This window comes from Sapajus apella, unplaced genomic scaffold (genome assembly GCF_009761245.1).
Source record: "Sapajus apella isolate SASKATOON/1434 unplaced genomic scaffold, GSC_monkey_1.0 scaffold38, whole genome shotgun sequence".
NCBI lineage: Eukaryota > Metazoa > Chordata > Mammalia > Primates > Cebidae > Sapajus > Sapajus apella.
The window spans coordinates 22,155,924-22,164,449 of record NW_022436978.1 but is presented as its reverse complement, the minus strand read 5'-3'; the positions used below and the strand labels follow the sequence as shown (position 1 = coordinate 22,164,449).

Below are 8,526 nucleotides of genomic sequence, written 5' to 3'. Positions count from 1 at the left end.
TTTGAAATTCCAAACTAAAATTAGTCAGCACGTCATCACCATATTAGCCCGATTCCAGCAAAATGGTATATATTGTTGAAGCAATTTTTTATCACTTAGTAGAGAAAGCCCCAAATATCTAACAATAAAATCATCACTATTATTAATTTCATTTTATAAGTAGCATAATAGTAGTAATGACAATGCCATGCACAATTTCAGAAGAAACATCTGAAAGGTAATTTTTTGGTCAGGCTCTGGAAGCAGTCTGCTGATATTTAGCAACCAGCATGAATGCCCTGTGTGCCTTTTTTTTATGTTTGTACAAAATTGTTTATTATTCATTTATTAATCTAAAAACAAAGGTTCATTTGAAAGAATATTTCTTTATAACATTGTACATATATAATACGTTGAGCTATTTGGAATGCTGAGGCTGGAGGATTGCTTGGTCCAGACCAGACATATTAGTGAGAACCCATCTTTTAAAAAAGAAAAGTTAACAAGTTGGCTCTTTGGCTTATCATTTTATCCTTTTTGTTTTAAATATTCCAGAACCCTGAATCTCATGATACTGTAAAGTTATTTTTAAAAAACAGCATCGTACGTGTCACATACTTTGCATCCCTTAGCCACAGGCACATCAAGAACCAACAGACATTCATAGAACACAAAAATATCTGTGGAACAATAGTTGAACAGGTGTATCCTGAGTAAAGCTGAATTCAGCCAGAATTAAACTTTTTGCATTATTTATGTAGATGGCAATAGACAACCTCTTGATTAAACAAGATATTTGCTTCCACAAGTGTGGACTGACAACATATGCCCACACCTCAACACACCATGTCAGAATTATGGCTAATCCCAAACCTGTAATAGAGGGATATGTGCATATTCAGGATAGAGGGTCACTTACACTATTCTCTAGCCATCCGCCAAGAACTACTTTGAAATTATATCCATTTGTCTTGAGTTTCAGCTTATAAACTAATGTACAGTACTATGTAGAGAGTAAAAACTGCATTAACAAATTTTAATGTCAAAGTTTATCGAAGTGATACTATCTGTCCCCCAATATTAATATGAGGAGAAAAAGACAAAAAGTATATGGTTTAAAACTATTTCATTTGCAAACTGTGATGGTGTCTGTTTAAAACTTAAACATCTGTAAATTTTTTGAAGTATTATACTCTTGCTCAGTCCTATCTCTGGAGAGTCCCTTGGCCACAGAGACTTTGGAAAGTTGTTAGGTACATATTCTGAAATATAGGTATTTTTGAAGAAAAAAGATACAAGGTAAAGAGTTTTTTTAAAAAGGTTAGAGAAAGATAAATCCGCTATTCAAAAGCCTAAGTTACCTGTCAGGAGGTGGTAAAACAAAGCTTGACCCCAGGAGCTAGAGTCTGGACTGGACATACTGGCGAGAACCCATCTCTTGAGCCGAGGAGTCGGAGTCTGGACTGGGCATACTGGCGAGAACCCATCTCTTGAGCCAAGGAGTCAGAGTCTGGACTGGGCATACTGGCGAGAATCCATCTCTTGAGCCCAGGAGCTGGAGTCCTGCTCTCCTCAATTCCACTTAAGAGGAAGAGCTCAGGAACTATTTAAACGGATGTTTCTATATGCTATCTATATTTTCTGAAATTAAGGGAATTTCTGTACAAAAGGCAACAGGCTTTTGGCCATAATTAAATGTGATTAAACTTCCAGTATTTACGTAATTTCAGTTTTAAAGTTACATTGCACTAAATTTTAGGCCTTTCCATTTCAGAACTGCTTAATGGCTTATTATCCTAATTCCCCATCCAATACTGACAAAGAATGGGTAATAACAAAGTCAGTCTAGTTTGGTTAACTGTGGGTTCTGGGCTTTGTTAGCTTCTCTTTTCCTGTCATATTTTCTCTTGCTATGTTTTTTCCCATGGTTTCTAAACACTATGGAAATGTATTTTAATGACATAGATATTTTAATGCCATTATTTTAATTATGAGATACATATTAAAATTTGTCTGAATCTTGCATTTTTAAAACAACAGTATACAGCTCCACACAGCAACTTAGAATATAATAATATATTTAAAATGATATTAAAAACACTTCACACTTCTCACAGGATGCATTGTTTCTTAAATTCTGTTCTTTGTGAATGAAGCAAAGTCAAGTTAGAGTCTCTGGAACAGATATGGAGCTTGTACTTGGTTAATGTAAGAAAGACAAAGGGTATCTTATAATCTAAATATCATCCTCAAATCATGGAAGAACTAGACCAGCGCAACTTTTCATTTTCCCAATGGTATTTTTACGAAAACACTATGCAGCCATATCATATTTGGTACAACTTAAGAAGAGCAAGACCTGTAATCCCTCCCAGCACTTCGGGAGGCCGAGGCAGGTGGACCACGAGGTCAAGAGATCAAGGCCAGCCTGACCAACATGGTGAAACCCCGTCTCTACTAAAAATACAAAATTAGCTGGGCATGGTGGCGTGCACCTGTAGTCCCAGCTACTCGGGAGGCTGAGGCAGGAGAATTGCTTGAAGCCAAGAGGCGGAGGTTGCAGTGAGCCGAGATGGAGTCACTGCGCTCCAGCCTGGGTGACAGAGTAGGACTCCCCCTCAAAAAAAAGAGCAAGAGTTTTAATAAGCAAGACCCCTTAGCATTGTCATGCCAATCTAACAAAAATTTAGGCAGTTTACATTTCTAAAAGCTTTTATACAATAGTAAAAGGAGGGGGAATCATTCAGATTTTCTAAATTCCCGCTGGTTCGTTATAAATGTGAAGTAAGGAATCCCTATAAAAAAATCAGCAGCCTACAGGCGATAGCTCCCTGGATCTGTCATAGAGAGAAGTGCATCCCAGACAGTTTTCAAAGGCCTAGGAAATAAATTCCTACGAATGTCATTATACCACGAGGCTGATACTTTGCAAACACTTCAGGCAAAATTTTAAAAAAATAGTTTAGATGATACTGCTGTTGCCCAAACAGCTGTACAATTCTCCACAGAAATATTAGTATTAATAAAATACAACAAGTTATCCTATAGAATTTAAAGTTAATTTTTTTTTCCCATTTATTTATTTTATTGCATTTTAGGTTTTGGGGTACATGTGAAGAACATGCAAGATTGTTGCATAGGAACACACGTGGCAGTGTGATTTGCTGCCTTCCTCCCCATCACCTACATCTGGCATTTCTCCTCTTGCTATCTCTCCCCAGCTCCCCACCCCCCACCATCCCTCCACTATTTCCCCCCAACTGACCCCAGTGTGTAGTGCTCCCCTCCCTGTGTCCATGTGTTCTCATTGTTCAACACCCGCCTATGAGTGAGAACATGCGGTGTTTGATCTTCTGCTCTTCTGTCAGTTTGCTGAGAAGGATGGTTTCCAGGTTCATCCATGTCCCTACAAAGGACACAAACTCATCGTTTTTGATGGCTGCATAATATTCCATGGTGTATATGTGCCACATTTTCCCTGTCCAGTTTTTAAAGTTAATTTTTTTTTAAAAAAAAAAAAGGCTTTTTCCCATTTGCTTATATTTTTGAAGATATGAAAACACTACAAAGGCATATTATAAAGGGTTACTGAGGGTAGTATGTCACCTTTTTAAAAGAAAATGGTTAATATGTAAACACCATACATCAGACATCATCCACTTAAGTTTCTAAGTGAGACAGGATCTTCAGTCTAAAGAAAATGGTTTAAATACATCTGTTATTTTTACCATTACCACTTACAAATCACGTGTTTACAGAGAAATTCTATCTACAGCAGACCCTAACTTTATCACAGAAAAATAACTTTATACTAGTACACTGTGAACATATACATCATACCATAATCCTGTCCTCAGGAAAATCTATTGGCATGTTATGAAGACCGTCCACAATTTTCTTTGGACAAATATTTATAGCCTCATTCATTTTACATTTTAATAACTATTTATTTTTGTGTATAAAGTTTCCAAATTTTTGCATAAATCCTCAAAACTTGTTCTCACTGGATTGATATGAGCAATAAACACCAGTGTTGTATGAGTGATAAACACCAGTTCATATGAGTGATAAACACCAGTGTTTTATGAGTGATAAACACCCATTGATATGAGTGATAAACCCCAGTTGATATGAACAATAAACACCAGTGTTATGTGAGTGATAAACACCAGTGTTATATGAATTAAGCATTGGACTAGACCTGCCATAACTGCTGCCCACAGTCACAGATTTCATTTCTGGGTGATTCATACTGGTATTTGGCAGGTTGCTTGTTGGCTGAACAGAGCTCTCAATCCTACAGAATGGCTCAAAATGACTGCAAACACACGAGTCGGTTGAATGAGATCGCAGAAGCTCACTGGGCGTTGGCCTTGGAGAAGTTGGTCTTCTTTCAGGAGTAACAACTGCGTTCACCTCCCTTGAATCTCAGTATTGGGTCTGTTTAATGTTAAATCTTAGGGCAGAGGCATCTCCTGCCCTTTCCAAGAACTTCCTTTCAACTGGACTTGGAGAAGGTGTTCTTTTATTTTCATCTGACGGAGCATTTACCCCTGGAGATGGGCTGTTAACTCTTCATTACTCTTGTAGATGCTGCCTTGGGAGCTTCATGAGGAAGAACACTTTCTTCTAGGAGATGAATCAGGTTTTGTATCTGATTTCTTTGGGTTTTTATTTTCTTCACCCTCAGAAACTAATGTGTCAGAGCTACTCCACAATCTATAAAAGGCAGGTGCTTTATTTGGATAGATTTTCTTTCATATCTGGGGTAAGGCTAAGTAGTGACCTTAACTTCTGAGACCCCTTTTTCACAAAACTTGGGGAACCTTTAACTTCCTTCTTTGAAGTGAGTTCTTTGTTGGATTCCTCTTTATTCACATCAAGTAAAGCAGGAAACTGATTTGGTGGTCGTGCCACTTGAAGGGTTTCTCTTGGTAACTATCTCCTCATCCTGCTCCATATTATGAATCACATTGTGCATGCTTCTAGAACTTTCCAGCAAATCTTCTTTGGGCTTTTCTGGTTGTCTAACTTGATTCCTGGTAAATGTACTATATAAATAATGCTTACTATTTCCAGGATCTAAGTTGGCTTTTGAGTTGTCAAATAATGGGAAAACTCACCTTTTAAGTAGATTCACATTCTGTTGATTCTTTAGATTTTCTGTCTGCTTATTTATGCACATGGTTGTATATATATAATTATTTGATTCAGTCTGGCCATTTGTAGTTTCGTTTAAGGCTATTGAGTGGTTTTCAGGAACCTGCAAGGTGTACATTTTTGGTGCCTCTGACTGTGATAGGGCTTGGGGATTGATTCTGGCAAGGGTTTGTCTGTCAAATGCTGTACATTTGTAGGAGTGTCTGGGACCTCTTTAGGTGTCTCACTTCTCTGAGAACCAGTGATAGTTGAATTTGAGGAGCGAGTTGTACAACTGCTAACTTCCTTTTCTCAGATAAAGTGGGTTTAAATACTAAAGAGAAACAACGCCAAGAATGAGTATAAAGGGCATTGGCCTTCAAATTCTCAGGACTATGACAGCCCTCAAACTGGTCACCTAAAGCTGATCTATTTGAGTCTGGTGTAGCTTCTGAATGTAGGATTCAAATCTCCAGTTACATAGGAATGACTCTGTGGTATGTTCAAGGGTTGGCATTCGTTGTTACAAAAAGTGGATATGATTATCTGTCCCATTAAAAGACCTCTGAACATTTGAATTCCTGTCTGCAAGATTTGCTGTTTTCTCTGTGCAAAACTCTGGACAGTGTGTTGTGGTGACTTGCACAGCCTTTCCGTGACGAGCTGCCATGCTGAGACTATCAGAAGGCCTTTTCCAATTACCAGGTGGATTATCGGTTCTATTCAAAACCCTATGAAGCAGGAGGTATGGCACTGTTTCTGGCTGTTCCCCAGCATAACTATGCCTTTTCCAATTCTCATTCACCTGACTGGGTTGAAACAGATGCATTGCGTTTGGACCATTAAAGTTTGGAACAAAATGTAGTTTGTATCCATAATTTTTATGTTGTACAGCTAGTGCTCAACTTACAACCACGATTGGTTCTGACAGACCAGTCGTAAAACGATTTGGTCGTATGTTGAATAGGCTATATGCACGCGGAGATGGTAGTGCTGCCGGAAGCTGGTCCACACTGTCGTACGCCCAGGTGGACAACGTTTGCTCTGCCAGACGCGGAGCAGTCATGGCTAGCGATTGTGGTCGTAAAGTCGAGTGGCCGTAAGTTGCATAGGTTGTAAGTCGATCAATACCTGTATATGTCATGCTCATTTAAAGTATATATCCCTCTGTTTTCGAAGTAACTAGACTCTAGTTTATGAATCTTGTTTTGTCTACCAAAAACATTTCTTCGACTGGAAACAGGTGCTGATGAAGAAACCGAATGCTGGTAAGTGTCATTTTCCCAGAAGGCTTTGCCATGCTTCACGCTTGCTGATTCTTCCTGAGCAAATGAATTAGGCCACAGGATCTGGCATAGACAGTTATAAATTCTTCATCAAAGGACTCAACAAGTTGTCTGGTGATTATCTGAACCATGCTGAGGCGAGCTTTCCCAAATGACCACATATATGGTCAGAACCGTATATCACCTTCTGGCCGTCAACTGACAAAAACTTCTGTTTCATTTTTCCATGGAATTTTGCCCCCATTTTTGAAAGATAATCTTGGCCTTTTACTGTCCACACTCAAATATTCCTGAGACGCTGAACTAAACAACCTTGTTTCTCAGTCATATTTAGAAAATGATCAAAATTGAACTCGTCAAGCAGAATGGATACAGATATTCCTCAAGTTGATGCCTCAACTATTTCTTTGAAAATGTCCACATCTGTAAACATATGCATCACAAAAGTAATGACCTTTCTTGCCTTTTTTATCATCTTCCAAATAGCTGCCTTTATTGTAATAGATGTGCTCCTGGTGGATGAAAAAGGAGACCTGTATGGGTACCCCTAGGAGTCGGGGCATCACATACGGCCAGGCTCCGTCAAGATTTGGAGCTTCCACATCAGACTCAACAGGCCAATAAGTCCCTGAAGATGATCGTCACAGGAATCATCAGTACCATGCACTGTGCTTTGTGCAACTTTCTGGACATTTTTCAAATTACAATTAATTTCCTCCACAGCAAGAAAGTCTGAAGCTCATTCCTGGGCAAAACATTCTTGGTATGCTTCTAACCCACGTTCAATCAGAATATCAATGGCTGTTTGATACCATTCCTTGTAGTGAGGCTCAATGTAGTTGTGAGATTTATACTCATCATTCAACGAGGAAAGCATTGATGTGGTGCCCATGCTTGCAAGTGTTTAGCTATGGTGCTTTCAAATGTCCATTCATGCCGTGGGGAGAAGCATGGCAGGAGCACCTTGAGTCACATGCAGCCTTGCCCGCTACACCATGGCCACAGCCCACTGTGTGCTTTTCAAGCGGGTTCCGCTTCAGGCGGGAACAACTCAACAGACGGGAGGGTTAATACATCCCAAAGCCACCCATGGCAATTGAGGCCTAATAAGGACCTCAACAGTATGTAGTTCTACTTTCTATCTTACAAATAAAATTGCATTTCAAGGTATTTTATTTGTGTGTGGGGGGGGGGGTCCCACTGTATTTTATTGCAGCTAGAACTCACACCGAAGACTTTTAACTTATAATGGTAAAATTTATTTTCATGTTAGGCAACAGAGTACTTTCTTAGCACTTTAAGTGTGGGACCTCCATCCTTTGACCTCCTCCATGAAAAACATTCCACGGCCAAATCCACATATATCATGTTCCCCTTAGATATGTACCACACTGATTAACTTTCATAAAGAAATGTTTAACAGCATAAATGCAGCATTTTCTAACTCATTTAGCCCCATATCTTTCCACACCTCAACCCCATCCACTAGCATTCCACAGTTCTTGCAGAATACACTGTGGAAAATGTTCGCTTCTGGACATTCTTGTACTCACCTATCCTGGTGCTATCGCTCAGAGCTGTATACCAAATATGTTAAATTCTTCCTCCACTTGATGGACCTGCAAATATCTGAAGATAGCTCTCATATTCCTCTGAACCCCTCCAGAGGCTGGTTGCACATACGCTGAGAGAAACTATCATCAGAGCAAACAGGCAACCCACAGAGTGGGAGAAAATTTTACAATCTACCCATCTGACAAAGGTCTAAAATCCAGAATCTACAAGGAACTTAAACAAATTTACAAGAAAAAAACAAACAATGCCATTGAAAAGCAGGCAAAGGACATGAACAGACACCTCCCAAAAAAAGACATTTATGTGGCTAACATTTAAAAAAAAAAACCAACATCACTGATCATTGGAGAAATGCAAATCAGAACCACAATGAGATACCATCTCACACCAGTCAGAGTGGCAATTATTAAAAAGTCAAGAAACAACAGAAGCGGACAAGGCTGTGGAGAAATAGGAACACTTTCACACTGTTGGGGGGAAAGTGAATTTTTTCAGTCATTGTGGGAGACAGTGTGGTAATGCCTCAAAGATATAGAACAAGAAAAAC

The 8,526-nt window shown here is 39.1% G+C and overlaps 1 pseudogene; it reads right to left on the bottom strand.

Annotated features, from left to right (window-relative positions):
- Positions 1–3,921: 3,921 nt before the first annotated feature.
- LOC116564677 lies at positions 3,922–7,296 on the bottom strand (annotated as a pseudogene).
- Between the last annotated feature and the right edge of the window lie 1,230 nt (positions 7,297–8,526).